At 43.2% G+C, this 16,079-nt stretch overlaps 1 protein-coding gene across 2 annotated transcripts in view; it reads right to left on the minus strand.

The window, feature by feature from the left end:
• LOC308466137 (ephrin type-B receptor 5) overlaps positions 1-12,491 on the minus strand; it is a 162,112-nt gene extending 149,621 nt beyond the window's left edge. For both annotated transcript variants that reach the window (XM_080986722.1, XM_080986723.1), the window contains exons 1-3: positions 12,430-12,491; positions 11,606-11,739; positions 5,291-5,453 (exon numbers count right to left, since the gene is read on the minus strand). The gene's annotated coding sequence lies outside the window, so the exon portion shown is untranslated. The remainder of the gene's footprint in view (positions 1-5,290; positions 5,454-11,605; positions 11,740-12,429) is intronic.
• Between the last annotated feature and the right edge of the window lie 3,588 nt (positions 12,492-16,079).

A 16,079-nucleotide genomic window follows, 5' to 3' on the forward strand; every position in this document is an offset into this window, starting at 1 on the left:
GAACAGACTCTCTCGGGAGGTGGTGGACTCTCCTTCCTTTTAAGCAAAGGTTGGATGGCCATCTGTCATGGATGCTTTAGTTGAGATTCCCACATTGCAGGGGGTGGGACTAGATGACCCTTGGCTCCCTTCCAACTCTATGATTCTATGACTATAGCAAATACTTTGAAGCTGGGCACCAGGCTGTGCCCTCTTGACCTGTCCTCCAAATTTTCACGTTCCACGCACTAGCCAATCAACCTGGCTCTGCCCATTTCTGGCACACACCCCTCTGGCATTTTTGCTAAACCCCAGGTTGGCAACCCTAACGTAAGCACTGCAGATTCCAGAGGCTTCCGCAGCAGCCCCAGACACTTAATCCCCCCTCGGTGGGGTTTTCAGCCACAGCCATTTATACTATAAACTCCCTGCACACCGCCCTCGCGGCTGGATAGCCTGACACATATTAAACAGGGTCTGATTCTGACAGCTGCTTCACACAAAAGGAACCAGGCGAGTTCTTTGTAATTAAAAAAAAATAGAGCTGTAGGCATTCAGGCCTTCTCAGGATCAGTGCTTTGATTCAATATGTGTAGTAAATTTCTTCACGTCTCATTCCCCCTTTTCTGCTCCATCTTTTTGCTACAAAGAGGAGCAGCTGACCCATACAGAGGAGCAGCCGTGGGGCTTCACCACTCTGCACCAGGGGTAGGGAAATGGGATGTGGATGCTTCACTCAGAATGGCTAGAGCAACGTTCCCCCCCCCCCCATTCTGTGGAAATGGAGCGGCCCGTGGTCCCCCCTCTGCCCTCCCTCTGCTCAGAATGAAAGCAAAGGCTGAAAGACCCACTGCTTTGAATGAAGTTTGGGCAAAGTTCCTGTAGCCACAGATGTACACATACGCAGCAGCAAGCAAGAGCCAGACCCGCTGCCTCAAATCCCTGTGTTATCAGGGCAGGAGATGCGGGGAAGGGGAGGGGAGGGGGAGGGGGGCTCCCTCATATGGATTTTGTTTCAAGGCTCTGCTGAATGTCTCCATTTATTCTGCCACAGGATTTTGCTGCGCACGCATTTTTAATGAGGGCTTTTGCTGCCGCCGCTGCAAACTTGCAAGAGCATCCTACTGAAAACAAAAGTTCAGATGGGAATACAAAGCGGCAGCTCCCAAAACACTGCCAGCACCACCACATGCACAATAGGCTCATATAATCGCAATTTTCTAGTTGCCCCCCCCCCCCCTTCAGACAGAGAAAGTCCTGCTTTTCAGGTTCCTGCCCCTCACGAAATCCCCATTCCTGTTTGGCCATTTGGATGAAGCATCAGCCTGCTTTGAAATTTCTTCTTTTTGTGCGCTCTAAAATCCTCCCCCTGCCCAGGTTTCAGCATCTTCCCCTTCCGTCTCTATAATTTAGTTTGGGCAGGGTGGGGTTCCTGCGCATATATGTAATTACATGCACAGGGGCACAAAATGCACTGTTCCTCTTGCAGCTTGCCCCTTCAGGTGGTAGCTGTGGCTGAACGTGTTCAAAGTTACAGGAGGCTTTTCTTTAATATGCCAGATTCACTGAAGGATTTAAGATTCTATTAAATGCAACATGTTTGTGTGTTGTGGCCTGGAGGGGTGAGATAGAAAAATAGTTATTGTCAGTTTACTAACACACCCTGCTTCAGAAGCCAGCAACGGACAGACTTTTGTGGAGCAACGCAACACAACCTATAGCTGATGCAGGAAAGCTTTCAACAACATGTTCCCGTGATGGTTTGAGAAAGTACACAAGCGCCTCTCTTTCTCTCTTTGTCGTCTGAGAAATGGTGGATAGTATGAGCATGCACAGGCCTATTTTTGCTTCGGAGCGGAGCAATTGGGGGGGGGGAGCAGGGAACGCACCTCTGAGCTGGCAAAGTCAGGCCTGTGGTGTTGAGATACATAAAGAAACGAAAGATGGAGAATTCAAACTAAAACGCACAAAGAATCATATGCATCAGGCACTCCAGAAAAGCCCTCAGATATGTGCATTGTCAAGTCTGTGTATACAAAGTACAAGGGGGGGGAGGGAAGGGTGAATTTTTTTGAAAACAAAAGGCAGAATGAAAAGCATAATCCATGTGATAAATCCCCTTTTCTGTGGGGAACATGTCAGGTCCTGAGGAGAGAAAGGCCTGGAATGTGCAGGGCAGACCACACAAACCAAGGAGACAAAACCACCCATGAGGGCGAAGGGAAGGAGGGGCGAGCCAGACAAGAGGAATGGCGCTGAAAGGGAAAGAATGAACAAGATAGGCACAAAAGAGGCTGAATGGCACAAAGGTGCAGGGAGAGGGAACAAGAGCAGCATGCAGAGAGGGGACAAGGCTGGGAGGAGATGGGTGGCTCTGCAGAAGAGGTGGGAATGGAAACAGGTAGCAAAGCGGCGAACACTGGCAGGGGATGAGGAGAAGAATGGGAACCAAACATAACACGCTCCAGACAGTCCCCAAAACATAACAGCCAAGTCTGACTTAACACTGGGAGTTCTGCAGCTCTAGGCGCAAATTCTACCAAATGTCTGTGGCTCGCAAAGTTTGAATGTACTCGTTGTGCTGCTTCACTTTGCTATTCAGAGCTGCCTGCCTCTATTCCACAATTCCATGACAGGGCAGAAAATGTGATTGGTTTTTGCCATTTTTTGGCAAGATAAATTGATAGGGTACACAGAGCTAGCATATATGACAGCAGGGGGGAAAGAAACCAAGACAAGACTCAAATAAAAGATGAGTGGAAATACTTGGGACAGTATTTAAGGAAATATAATATTTAAATTAACTTACAAGTAGGAACAACAGTGTGAGCAGCAGTTACTAACAATAAGGGATATATATGTGGAATGAAATAGGATGGCAGAAAAGAATATGCAGCAAAATAAGGTTTGATTAGGATGCCATGGAATGGGAAGTTCTGAGGGAAGTGATTTATCGCAGAAAATGTATGATGTATATTCAAAATATGAAAAATGTATAAAAAAATTTAAAAAAGAAAATGTGATGTGTTTGGTAATTGTCACATAATCTGGTAGCGAGAAAACCCAAAACCACTTTTTTTTTTTTTTTTAAGGTAGGCATGGGGGTCTAGCTCTTATAGCAAATGCTGACCTGAAAGTTGTGATGGGAAAACTCTTTTGGTGATTCAGTAGCATGCTTTACAAAGCTATTTCCCATGGGAAAATAGCTAACTCCCCCCTCAAGTCTGAATATATAACCTGCATATTAATTAAATTGGGATTGTTACAGGATCCAGACGCCTGCCTTTCCCTTCTTCCAGACTTGCCTGGTGATTGTGGCAGTGGCATCCCAGCAGAGGTGGATTTTAGGGGGCACGACCAGTTCGCCTGCAGTGGGTGCTGAGCCAAGACGGTGCCGCAGGGGGTGCTGCAACCATGACATCAAATGGAAGGCAAGAGGCGGAGGGCACCAAATTTTGGCGTCGCAGAGGGCACCACTGAAATTCGAAAGCCCAAAGGTCACCGCTGATCCCAGACAAAAGGACCTCTAGGAAAAGTAGTTTCCATGCCACCTGTTCATAGTATGGAATTAGGCATCCTGTAGAACTATGTTTACCAGCATCTTCAGTACGAGAACACTGTAATGGCAACATTCTAGGTACTGGGAAGGAGACTTCACACAGAGGCTGCATACACATTACAATTTACTCAGATTCCAACACACTCCCATCCCAGATGTTTGAAGCAGTGTACACATGAAGTTAGCCACAATCAATCTCTATCCTGTAGTTTCTTTTAAAATACTGCTCTTTGATGTGTTTCTCTTCAAAGTAGGTTCCACCCGATTTGAAAGTGTAAGTCACATTCACTTTGTGGTTAAGCTGAGGTGTGTCCCTTTGAGACAGCTGTTGCACAGTGCAATAACAGGTTCCCAAACAGGAGGTTGCAGGCATGGGTGTGCATTCATGTACAGGAACATGGCACTCATATAACGTGCATTGTGGCAACGTATATAAACTGCAGCAGGAGAAGAGTGTTCATTAATGCTCTTGAAAATGCACAATTGATTTCATTATTTTAGGGCACATTCACAAGGAACACTGAACACTTTCTATAGAGGAACGTGCCATGTGGAGTTGCCAGCAATGAATCTCTGCAACTGAGCATTTAACAGTAGCTTGGCATACAGACATTTGCTAGATAATGTGTTTATCACCTTGCAGTGAAAAGGTTCACCTGCTGAATTTTATACATCAGATGCTAAAAGGGTTAAGGCCAGAAGAAGCTGTGCTTTTTTCTGGTTTGTTTTGTAACTCTAGCCTCTTGTGAACTGTGTTAAAATGGGACAAAAAGTGTTGAGAAATAGTTTCTATTTGCACAGACTCTCTGGCTAACTTAAGTTTTATGTATGGACTCACAGACAAGAGAGTTGTAAAAACTGGTTCAAAAACAATGTACTTAAATAAGAAAAATAATTCAGCAGAACATTCTTCCCTTTGCACTAATTTAGGATCAATTTCATAAAGAAAGCAATGAGCATCTTTGTGCTGTGTACAAACAGGCGAGTTTAGAGGCTTTGAAATCCTTAGAAGAAAGCAGCCCCTCAAACACAGGAGGAAATTCACACCTAGAACCTTCATGGTTAACGACTCCACTTCCAATGGTTTTTGTGAGCGCAGAAGAGGATCAGCAGTACCATGTGGCAAGGTGAAGATAACTGCTTAAGTAGTAGAATTTAGGGCAGAGGCACGGGACCTGTAGCCTCCAGATGATGTTGGATTTCAATTCCCATCAGCCCCAGCCAGCATGACCAATGGTCAGGGATTATGGGCGCTGTAGTCCAGTAACCCATGGAAAGTCATATACCCCCTATCCTTGATTTAGATCAGTGTTTCCCAGACTTGGGCCTCCAGCTCCTTTTGAACTACAAATCCTATCATCCCTGGTCCTGCTAGCTAGGGATGATGGGAGTTGTAGTCCATAAACGGCTGGAGACCCAAGTTTGGGAAACACTGATTTAGACAATAGACAAAGGCAGGAATTGATATCTGAATAGTAGGGTGAGATTTTCCAAAGAGTTGGTCTTAGCATAGGGCTAGGGGTGGGACATCATTGGTAGGTTTTGCTTCAGTTGGCAAAATGTTTTGGACCAGCAGTAGTGCAATAGTGGACCACTCCTTCCCCAGGAAAGGAGGGCAGCCAGTTATGCATTGCCAAAAAATGAAGACAAAAAGACGACCCCAATTTGAATAAAATTTGCTTGTGACTTTTCATATGTAGAGGTGCAAACTTAGAAATAATTACATGTAATCTAACTGGAAATAAAACGTACCTCACCATGGTGACCTTACTGATGAGGGTCAACTTCAAATCTCTTGCTCTCCGTTTTTATGGTTCTTTGTTGTTTTAACCAAACTTGGACTGAACAGCCCTCGGATAGAGTGTTGTCTTCACATAGAGGACCCTCCTCTCTGAGAGTCCTTCGGATTAGAGGTCTGTAAAGTAAGACATAAGGCCACTCAGCAGTGTAGAATCACATCATCATAGAATTGTGGAGTTGGAAGTGTTCCCCGAGGGTCACCTAGCCCAATTCCCTGCAATGCGTGCATCTTTCAAGGCCCAGGGCATAGGGTCTTAGAGAACTCTAGTCTTTTAGAAGCAGTGTTGGCTCAGGAAAAGGGATCTAGTTCAGCTCCCAGAAAGTCTCTGGTTTGAGACCTACCGCAGCTGCCAGATATAAGTTACTGTATATGTCTGTTTAAGGAATGTCAGTTCCTCAAACCGTACTAATTTGACTTAACATTAAACTCAGACAAGTTGTCAAAGTTACCTTTTGTAGAAAGCCTTTAATAAGGCTAATCTGAACATTCAGATCTTGGCCAGATTTCAATTTGAACTTCAGGGTTTTTGGAAGAAACAGAACCACTTGCCAAATCCTTCTGACACTTCCTGGAATTTGAACAGTGTCCTGACATGGGCTTTTAAAAGCCTATCTTCCAATCCCTTTAAAGCTTTCCACACATATGTGCACAGAAAGAGCTGGTTTAACAAGTGAGGATTAAAAAAAACAACGAAGTTTGTGTGTGTTTTGTTTTATCTCTAACCCGCCTTTTGTCCTAAGCAATGTCCTCAGGGCAGTTTACAACAACAATAAGAAGTCACAAAGTTTAAATTAAAACACACGGGTCCTGTCATTTGGCTGGCAGTGGCGGGCAGCAGTAAAGCCTACTCACCTTGTCATTTTAAGAAGAAAGCAACTTGCCAGTTTTCTGACACTGGGAGCTTATGAAAAGTTTTAATGAATGGAGGTGTACATATGTACATATATCGTAATTCACCTATCATCTGATTGGCAAGAGAGTAGATGCCTTTCAATCCCCGCCCCCTCTGTTGGGTTATAGCCAACTTTTTTATTAAAAAAACAAACAGAGGAGGTTTCGAGAACACACTTTTCAAAAAAAAACCAACAACCAGAACAAATAGTAAAGCAACTGCCATTTCAGTTCATCTCTGGTTTTGCATTATTGCTATGTTTTGTTTACCTTTTAAAATTATAATCACAAATTGTAAGTTTTGCTACTGGCACCCTGCTTCTGAAGACGTGTCTTCCTTGAGGGAGAATGTTTCAGTCTCAATACTGTACTTCAATGCTGGCCTCCCTCAGCCCCTCCTATTTCGCAACCGTTGTGAACTTTTCACATGCCTGATGCCAGGTATGTTTGGCCTCCAGACAAAGGAGCTTTGACATGTACACACCTGCATTTCTGGAGTGAAGCTGCAGTTCCCAAGGGTTGAATGCATACATGCCGTCTACATTATCTCAAGCATAATCACTCAAAGCTGTTTATTGGTATAGAATCCTTCAAGCATTGTCCTATGTACCCGAGAATCACCTCTTATGGCACACACCATCACAGCAGCAACATCGCATACTGCCTTAGTTTATTCCCACATTCCCCATCACTGCTACTGAAGTCACCTGCTCTGTAGCTAGATTAAAAAAACGCGGGTGGCACTGTGGTCTAAATCACTGAGCCTCTTGGGCTTGCCGATCGTAAGGTTGGCAGTTTGAATACACGTGACGGAGCATGCTCCTGTTGCTCTGTCCCAGCTCCTGCCAACCTAGCAGTTCAAAAGCACACCAGTGCAAGTAGGTATCTAGATTAGCACATTTCAGCAAGCAACCCAATGTAACACAGAACAGCAACCCCCAAACCCAGTACATAGACTTAGCAGGCGAAGCTTTGTATGACATGGAGTTAGTGAGATGCGAAAAGCCAGTGTGGTGTAGTGGTTAAGAGCGGTAGACTTGTAATCTGGTGAACCGGGTTTGCGTCTCCGCTCCGCCACACGCAGCTGCTGGGTGACCTTGGGCTAGTCATACTTCTTTGAAGTCTCTCAGCCTCACTCACCTCACAGAGTGTTTGTTGTGGTGGAGGAAGGGATAGGAGAATGTTAGCTGCTTTGAGACTCCTTAGGGTAGTGATAAAGCGGGATATCAAATCCAAACTCTTCTTCTCTTCTTCTTCATCGCCTGCTCGATTTATGTAAGTTAAGGCCACCGAGAGGCAGAAGACAGGAGAAAGACTTTGTCTGGCCACCAGGCACATATATATGTTGTGTGTCTTTGCTTCTCAGTTTGCAGTGTTATTTTATGCACTGTGACTTGCTGTTATTTTTATTGATTATAGTTTAGAAATTATTTATTGTAATTGTTAAGAGTGAATTTCTGTTTAATTATTATTTGCTGATATTTACTGTGTACTATTGTATTCTAATAGATTATTGGATATAAGCTGTTTATTCTAAAGTTAGGCTTTTATTATGAAATCCTTGTATTGGATCCTATTTTTATAAGGTGTGCAATCTTAGTTGTTTCTTCAGCTTGTAAACTGCCTTGGGTACGATAATATAGGAAGGCGGTATGCAAATTAAAAGTGAAATGAAATGGAATGAAGAGCAGAGGTGGTGCGTAGGGGAGGGATGGGACAACCCTGAAAGCAGCATCAAATGGTGTAATCCCTGAAGAGCAATCTGCTCCTGGGCTCACAAATCTGGCAGTCACCCAACAAAAACCTAGACTTGTCCCAATCTTCCTGTAAGCAGGGACTGCGAACTTCTAAACTGTCTCTTGTAGCATTTGCCTTCGACAGGAACTTGATGTGCAAATATCTGCAGGAGAGTAGTATATCTCTCACCCCCTAAGGCAGACTCTTCCATTGACTCTCGAGACAGACAGATGCCAACAAATCTGCTTAGGGCAGAAGAGCAGGTTAGGTTATGATTTTTCTGATCAGTTGGCAACGCTACCCTGAAGCCCACCTATCGTGTTACAAATCTTGCTGATGAGCACAGCACAGTTCTCCCAGAGATATCAAGATCCCTGTTGCTTCAGGATACCAGCCAAGTGCACTCTGGCTGGTTCCCTAATAGGGCAGCAGGTGTTCCACAGAGCCCATCATCAAGGCTGGATAAATAATTAAACCTGCTAAATATGCTATAGTATCATGGAATAGACCTCGGGCCAAACCACACATGATATTAGTCACAAGTTTCAAGATGTGTGCTTGGCTGCTTTCGTTATTATAATAATAATATAATAATAATTTATTAATTATACCCCACCCATCTGGCTGGGTTTCCCCAGCCACTCTTCCAAAGGAAGAGCAGCAGTTGCGCCCCGATCTGAAAACATGGTCCCGATCCAGATGAGGGGCTGCTAGGTTGGCCAGGTATAAAAGAAGAGAGAGCCCCTGCATCTTAATAGTTGTGTAAAGGTAAAGGTAAAGGGACCCCTGACCATTAGGTCCAGTCGTGACCGACTCTGGGGTTGTGGTGCTCATCTCGCTTTATTGGCCGAGGGAGCCGGAGTACAGCTTCTGGGTCATGTGGCCAGCATGACTAAGCCGCTTCTGGAGAACCAGAGCAGCGCATGGAAACGCCGCTTATCTTCCCGCAGGAGTGGTACCTATTTATCTACTTGCACTTTGACGTGCTTTCGAACTGCTAGGTTGGCAGGAGCAGGGACTGAGCAACGGGAGTTCACCCCGTTGCCGGGATTCGAACCGCCGACCTTCTGATCAGCAAGTCCTAGGCTCTGTGGTTTAATCCATAGCGCCACCCGCATCCATTAATAGTTGTGTAGAATCATATAATTGCAGAGCTGAAAGGGACTGTGAGGGTCATCTGGTCCAACCCCCTGAAATGCAGGAATATTTTGCCCAACGTGGGGCTTGAACCCACAACCCTGAGATTAAGAGTGTCATGTGCTACCGATTGAAAAGGGAATCTCACCAGGTGCAGCTTTCATTGCATGGTGGAGTTCCTTCTTCTACATAACTATTCAAAATGCAGGAACTCTAGCTGTTCTCCTTCCATCTGGCCATCCTAGGCACCGTGCCAGTTTTCTGCTGGAAATCACCCTCTGCCTAGAAGCTGTTTGCCCTGCGTGGTGCTGTTTTCAGTAAAAATAAAAGCAGCCAGGTTAAGCACGTCATGTGCAATTTGGCCCTTCCACTAATAACTGTATCTAGAGATCTATGGAAGTTAGTGCCTTTGGCAGAGACTTGCCAAGCCTAAGATAATCTTTTTTTATTAAGAGAAAGAACAAGGCCAGAACACCCAATATAAATATATATTCTTACTAGCTCTGCTTCTGTGACTCTAATGGCATCCTGGAACACAGAAATTAAACAGATAAAACTTTCCCCTACCTTTGATCAGTTTTAGACAAAGGCATACTTTCCTCCCCCATGACTACATGCTCAAATGAAGTCTACCTCCTCGCCACTTATCCCCATTCCAGGAAAACAGCCTCACCCTCTGAAGCTGTGCTTTTTTTTCTAGAAAAAGAGGTGCCAGAACTCACTATGAACACCTGCTTTGTTCTCTTATAATGGCAATGGTGCCCACCTGAGAAGGTGCTGGAACTGAGTTCCTGTGAGCTCTGGCTGAAGAAAAGCCCTTATCAAAGGTAAGGGTTTGTTTTTCTTTTTGTTTTGCTGAGGGTTGGGATCACCCATTATTTCCTTTTTTTAGGAAGCTGCGGGGGAGGGGGAAGGCCCTGGTCAAGAGAGTCAGCAATGAGATAAAAAACGGCACCCTGCAAGCAATATGGAATTTGCAACTGCGAAAAGAAACAGGCAGAGAAGTGAGACAGGAGGAAGACCAGGATGGGGAAATGAGGGGCAGAAGCACAGCCAAACTAGGGGGGTCCTGGGCAATAGAGGTGTCCCATAGTTCTCTCCTTAAGCCATGGTTACAGTCGCCAAAGGTGGCGCTGTGGGTTAAACCAACCTAGCAGTTCGAAAGCACATCAAAGTGCAAGTAGATAAATAGGTACCGCTCCAGCGGGAAGGTAAACGGCGTTTCCGTGCGCTGCTCTGGTTCGTCAGAAGCGGCTTAGTCATGCTGGCCACATGACCCGGAAGCTGTCTGTGGACAAACGCCAGCTCCCTCGGCCAGTAAAGCGAGATGAGTGCCGCAACCCCAGAGTCAGCCACGACTGGACCTAATGGTCAGGGGTCCCTTTACCTTTACCTTTACAGTTGCCAAAACAGAATGCCTAGTTGCCATTTGGGGGCCAGACAGCTCAAAAGTCCTATTTTCCATATGACTTTTTGGTTCCTGAATTTCGTTCCGATTGTGCAGATAAAATACCATGGATAGAATTGTACAGGATGTGTTGCTAGTGTGTGAAAACAGGAAAGATCCAAGGATCCCCAGGCATGCTCTTCCAGATGGTAGAGACGTCAGACACCATCCTGGCACACAGGCATCTTCACTTGGTCACAAGTGGTCAAAAGCCAGGTGCAAAATGTGTGGGGTGCTTGGTGAATTTCAAACGCTGCTCCCCACTGATGTACGTCAGCCTTCTTCACTACACAGCTTTGGCAAATTTACAATTTACTCTTTACACCGGACTTATGTGCATCTCAGGACCCATCCTATTCCTGCGACTGTAATCCATTTTAATTGTTTTTAGTTGTGAATGTTAAAGGGTTGTAACACACCCTGGGACCTGCTGGGGAAGGCTGGGAAATAAATGCCATTTTGAAAACAACAACTTTACAACAGTTGGAAAAGGAGTGGGGGTGCAGACAACAAGCCTTCCCTTAAGAATAGGGGTAATACAAATACTCAGCAGTGCCTTTGTTTTGTTTGTGAATCACTGTTGTGTGAGAGGCTCATCAGTCCAAACTATTTGAATTGAAGTTTCCCAGGACTCTAACAGGCCACCATTTGGGATGCTTTTCTGGCTGACAGTAATTCTGAAAAAAACAAACCTCCCCAATTAAGACACACGCTACAACTCTGCAGACAGAACACTCCGTTTTATTGCTCAGTTATTTGTGCATGGAGAATATTTATTTTCCAGGCCAATCTCCCTTTCTGCATGTTTACATCTTATCATATATACTGTACTGGAAAGAAAACAAGATTACTTAACTAACGCTCCAAACATTAGTTGGGGGCAGCAGGGCAGACTGAAGAGACACTGCTGCCTATGGAATCTATGCCAGCTTTTATCCCAGGCCTGAATGCTTGTTGGATCAGTGGGAAAGACTAAGAGTATTCACTCTGTTCTGTGCAAAGATCTGCAGGCCAGCTGGGTGTGTTCATTAACAGCGGCTGGCTCTGTACATACCTGAATGCCCAGTCCTGGCAGATTAATTCAAAGCTCCCGGAGCCAGAAGACACGGCAGGGTTGCTGCAGCTGCAGACGAGTGGGGGGGGGGGGGGACCTTTTAAACCTTGCAGTCCTGGCTCAGGAAAAGGACCCTGCAGTTCAGATAGGGAGAGAGGGTGGCACGGACATGTCTGAGATTTACGAAACCCTTAGAAAGGCAAACGTTTACAGACAGGTGCCCTAATCTCCCATTTCATTACTTTCACTCCTTAGCTAATCCATCTTCCTATTCCTTGTTGCTTACGGGTAGGAATTTAGTCTGCTTTGCATTTTCATTCAAATCTACCTAATTTGCTAATGCAACTATGTGAAACCTGCCCATTTCTGATTTTTGTTACGGAGCTGTCCATCCAACCTCCCCCCGCCCCTCCAAAATGAGAATATATGGGGAAAGTGTGCATAAAAATGCAAATAATAGTGAAAATAACATCAAAAGGCATTATACTAGGGGAAACCGCTGGCAAAAGTATGTATATTAGGGGAGATGAACACTAAAGTACTGGTGGATTTTGTGAGGATGTTAAAATAAAAATAATTGGCAAACTGATGCAGAAATCTGGTGAAATTGCTGGATTTATGATCAGAAGAGAAATGGAGAAAAAACAAAATTGGCAGATTTATCCACCCCAAATTTGGGCCCATAACATGGGAAAAAACCTCCTCTTCTAAGTCCCCACCCCTCTTTCTCCCCATGAATGTTTCTTTATTGTGTCTGGCTCTGCTACTTTTAGAATGCCTTCCACTTCTTGAACACTCATCACAATTCACTACTATTTTCCCACCTGTCAATGCAGAAGTCACCAACTTCTCACTCACTTCTCACGTCCTGTTTCTTCTTCTTTTACTATATAAGAAAGAAGAAAGCAATGTAATATACAATTATAGTTAGTTCACCGAAGGAAAAAATAATGTACAAAGTTGTATTATCTTGAAATTTACTTTTCAAGAATGACTCTCCGCCCCCTGCTCCCACATGTTGGCTTAGATCTCAGTATTGCAAACCAGATGCATTTATACCAGCATATTAAATATGCATATTAAAGCATATTAAAGAATTTTACTACTTTTTATTCAGGTCCCCACCTCTTGCCTCACTTTTCTCTGGTTTTGTTTGGGCAAGTTTAACTGCAGCCTGACACACAGAAAAACAGCAAATAAAATGTTCCCTCATATGGAAATTTCACCTGCTAAATTTATTGTTCCCAGCTACTGTCAAAGATACAATTATGTGTGTGGTTGAGGCAATCCTATTTCCACCTTGAAATATTTGCCACTGTAAAACAAGCAAATATTATGCAAACAGAAGACAGAGACTTTACTTATGCAAAAGTCCTACAATGGCAACGAAAATGGTTCTAGTTCTATATTCTAATTCCCTCTTTGGTCTTCTCAAAATTGCTTTCTAGGATTGCTCCATAAAACTATTTGTGGAGTTTTTGCTTCTGGTTTTTCATTCAGAAAATCATTCCAACTTATTCCTATTCTTCATTTAAACACTGCCTTTTTTCCCTGGCGGTACTCAACGCAGCTTACAAATAAACTTCCTCCGATATAGTTTCTTATTCACACAGATTTCTCACTTTCCCTCCCTAACCATACCTTTTCATAGCTCCTTCAGCTTTTAGCAGCAGCCTGACAGAAATTCATTAGTTAAAGCTTAGGAAGACCAAACGCAAAGGTGGGCCTTTTATCAGTTAGCATTCATCCCCACAAAAAGCAGGGGAATATAAGGATGGAAGCAAATCTAAAAATAATAATTATTATTTTATTATCTTAAAGCATCATCATTCCATCAGGCCAGCCATGGCTTCCCTCAAATAATCTTGGGAAACTGCAGTTTGTTCAAGGTAATGAAAAATGTTAGGAGACCCCGATTCCCCTCACAGAGCTACAGTTTCTAAAAGGGATTTAAACAACCAACTCCGCTTCCCAGGGAACTCTGACAATTGTAGCTCTGTGAGGGGAAGAGAGGTCTCTTAACAGTTATCAACACCTTTTTGCAAACTCTACAGTTTGATCATCCTCCTTTGATCGCTGGCAGATTTTTTTTCCCTCCCCTAAGTTGTTTCAAAACCTGCTTGACCAGAGATAAAGAGTGAAACAGCTAGGCCTGCCAAAATCTGAAAGCGAGCCTAGCAGGTGATAAAGTTGAGCTCCCTGCCACAAATAACTCCATCTCCTGTTTTCTGCACCTCAGACCTCTGCTAAAAGGACACGTGCAAAACGGGCAACTTTTGTTTTTCCTGCTTTCCTTCGAAAACTTCTCTTTTTTTTTGACATTAAATTTGTATACCACCCTATATTTGTAGGCCTCGGGGCAGTTCACAACACAAAAAGCACAACAGACGTAATAAAAACTATTAAAACAGTCCCTAAACAATATGCCGGCCAACAAATATAAGTGCAAATACAAAATACAAAGCAACATACAGCATTTAAAAACAATTTGAAGCAATCCCACCTCCCAAACAAAACACCCACCCACCCAAGTTTTAAAACCCGTCCCCATAGAACTGGTGTTTGGCAAACCATAGCAGGGCGGCCAATTCTCTTTAATTCCATTTCCAGGCCAAGTGGTGAAAAAACGTAATTTGTGAAATTTCCCAGTAACTGGCTGCTTTTAAAGACACAAGTGCATGGCCAGAGGATATCCTCCAGCATTTCTCCAATGAAAATAGGGATGGCCTATTCAATAAATAATAATAATATTGTATTATTTATACCCCTCAATTTGACTGGGTTGCCACTCTGGATGGCTTCCATCATATATAAAAACATAATGAAACGTGAAACATTAAAAAAAACTTCCCTATACAGGGCTGCCTTCAGATGTCTCTAAAGGTTGCATAGTTACTTAGTGCCATATTTACATATAAGCTAAACAAGCTACAGCTCAGAGCTCCACTCTCTTGGAGGCCCCCAAAAAATTAAAGGTGAAAAACTGGATGAACATTTCCAAAATATAAGTTAAAAAACAAATAAACTAAAACCTGCAATTATTATTTCATGTTATAGCAAGTTTCTACAGACTAAATTATGAGTCTTTGTAAATTGTGTTTGTAAAGGAACTTTCGTTATTGCCAAATGCCAATGTGTTTGCATTATTAAGTTTGTTATGAATAAAAAATCATTTTAAGTCAGAGCTTAATAATTATTTCACTATTAATGCACTTCTTCATAATTGTATTTCACTGTTAATATACTTCTTAATTGTATTTCAGTTCAAAAATTACTTTGACAAAATACATATTTAGTTATGTGCAAATGGCTTTAGATACCTATGAGGTACATAAATGACCATATAGCATATATTCAACACAAAAAAGCAGCGGCAATTTGTTGTTGACAAAGGACAGCTGGACATATAAAGGGCTCCATTACTTTCAGTAGCTTAGGGCCTCATCAAACCTAAATCTGGCCCTGGTTACTCACCTCCTAGGCTGGGGGGGAGTGGGGGTGTCACATAACTCCATACCCTCCAACATTTCTCCGATGAAAATATAGACGTCTTAAAGAAAAGCTGGACATTCCAGGATCAAATCAGAAACCAGGATGGCTTTTGTAAATCCAGGACTGTCCCTGGAAAATAGGGACACCTGGAGGGTCTGCTGGGGGGGGCCCACCCTTTACTACAAGCAGATCTTGAACTCTTTTGACCAAGGCCCCTAAACTCAGATATTGTTTACACTCTCTAGGCCAAACTAGATTACACTGCAGCTTCATATAACACTTTTCCAGCTTTCCTCCCTTTCTCTTAATGAGAAGCAGCTGCAGGAGGCTGTGAAATTGATCAGAGAAGGGGCAGTGGGTAGAAAACGGTGTTTAACTATTTCCCCAGAGGCCACTAAAACCAAAAACCCTGCCATTCCCAAATTATTTTTCCACCTGTGATTAAAAAAAGGGATGGATACCATGTTCTACTCTCTTAAAAAGTAGTATATTTCCACCATCAAATACTGTCATCATACAGAATAAAGGCCGATTCTGAGCTTTTTTTAAAAAAAGGGGACACCTAGTGTCTGTCTAACAGTCTATTTACAAAGGACCTGGATTTTAGGATTCACAATAGAAGTGGCAAAATATGTACAATTATATAAATATTCAGGTTAGCATTGTTAATGTTTTTCTTACCGGTCCCAGCTCCTGTCTTTAACAGTAGCCTGATCTACTCGCATTAGCAGATTGTTTAATATCTTCAAGCTGTGAAAAAGCTGAACCTGGAGGTTAGAAAGCACATGAGTAAACCAAATCATTTTTTCAGGTTACTTGGCATCCTTAATTCAGAATAGTATAAACCAAACCAGATTATGAAAAGCAAGGAGAGAGAATCTTTCTCCTGTTATAGTGGTTGAGCAAGAAAATTGGTGATTAAATCAAAGTTAGTAATTGCAAAGTAATGTACATTTGGCCAATAAACATAAGTTCTTTAAAG

Source organism: Podarcis pityusensis, assembly GCF_964106645.2.
Source record: "Podarcis pityusensis genome assembly, chromosome: 17".
In the NCBI taxonomy this organism is placed as follows: Eukaryota; Metazoa; Chordata; class Lepidosauria; order Squamata; family Lacertidae; genus Podarcis; species Podarcis pityusensis.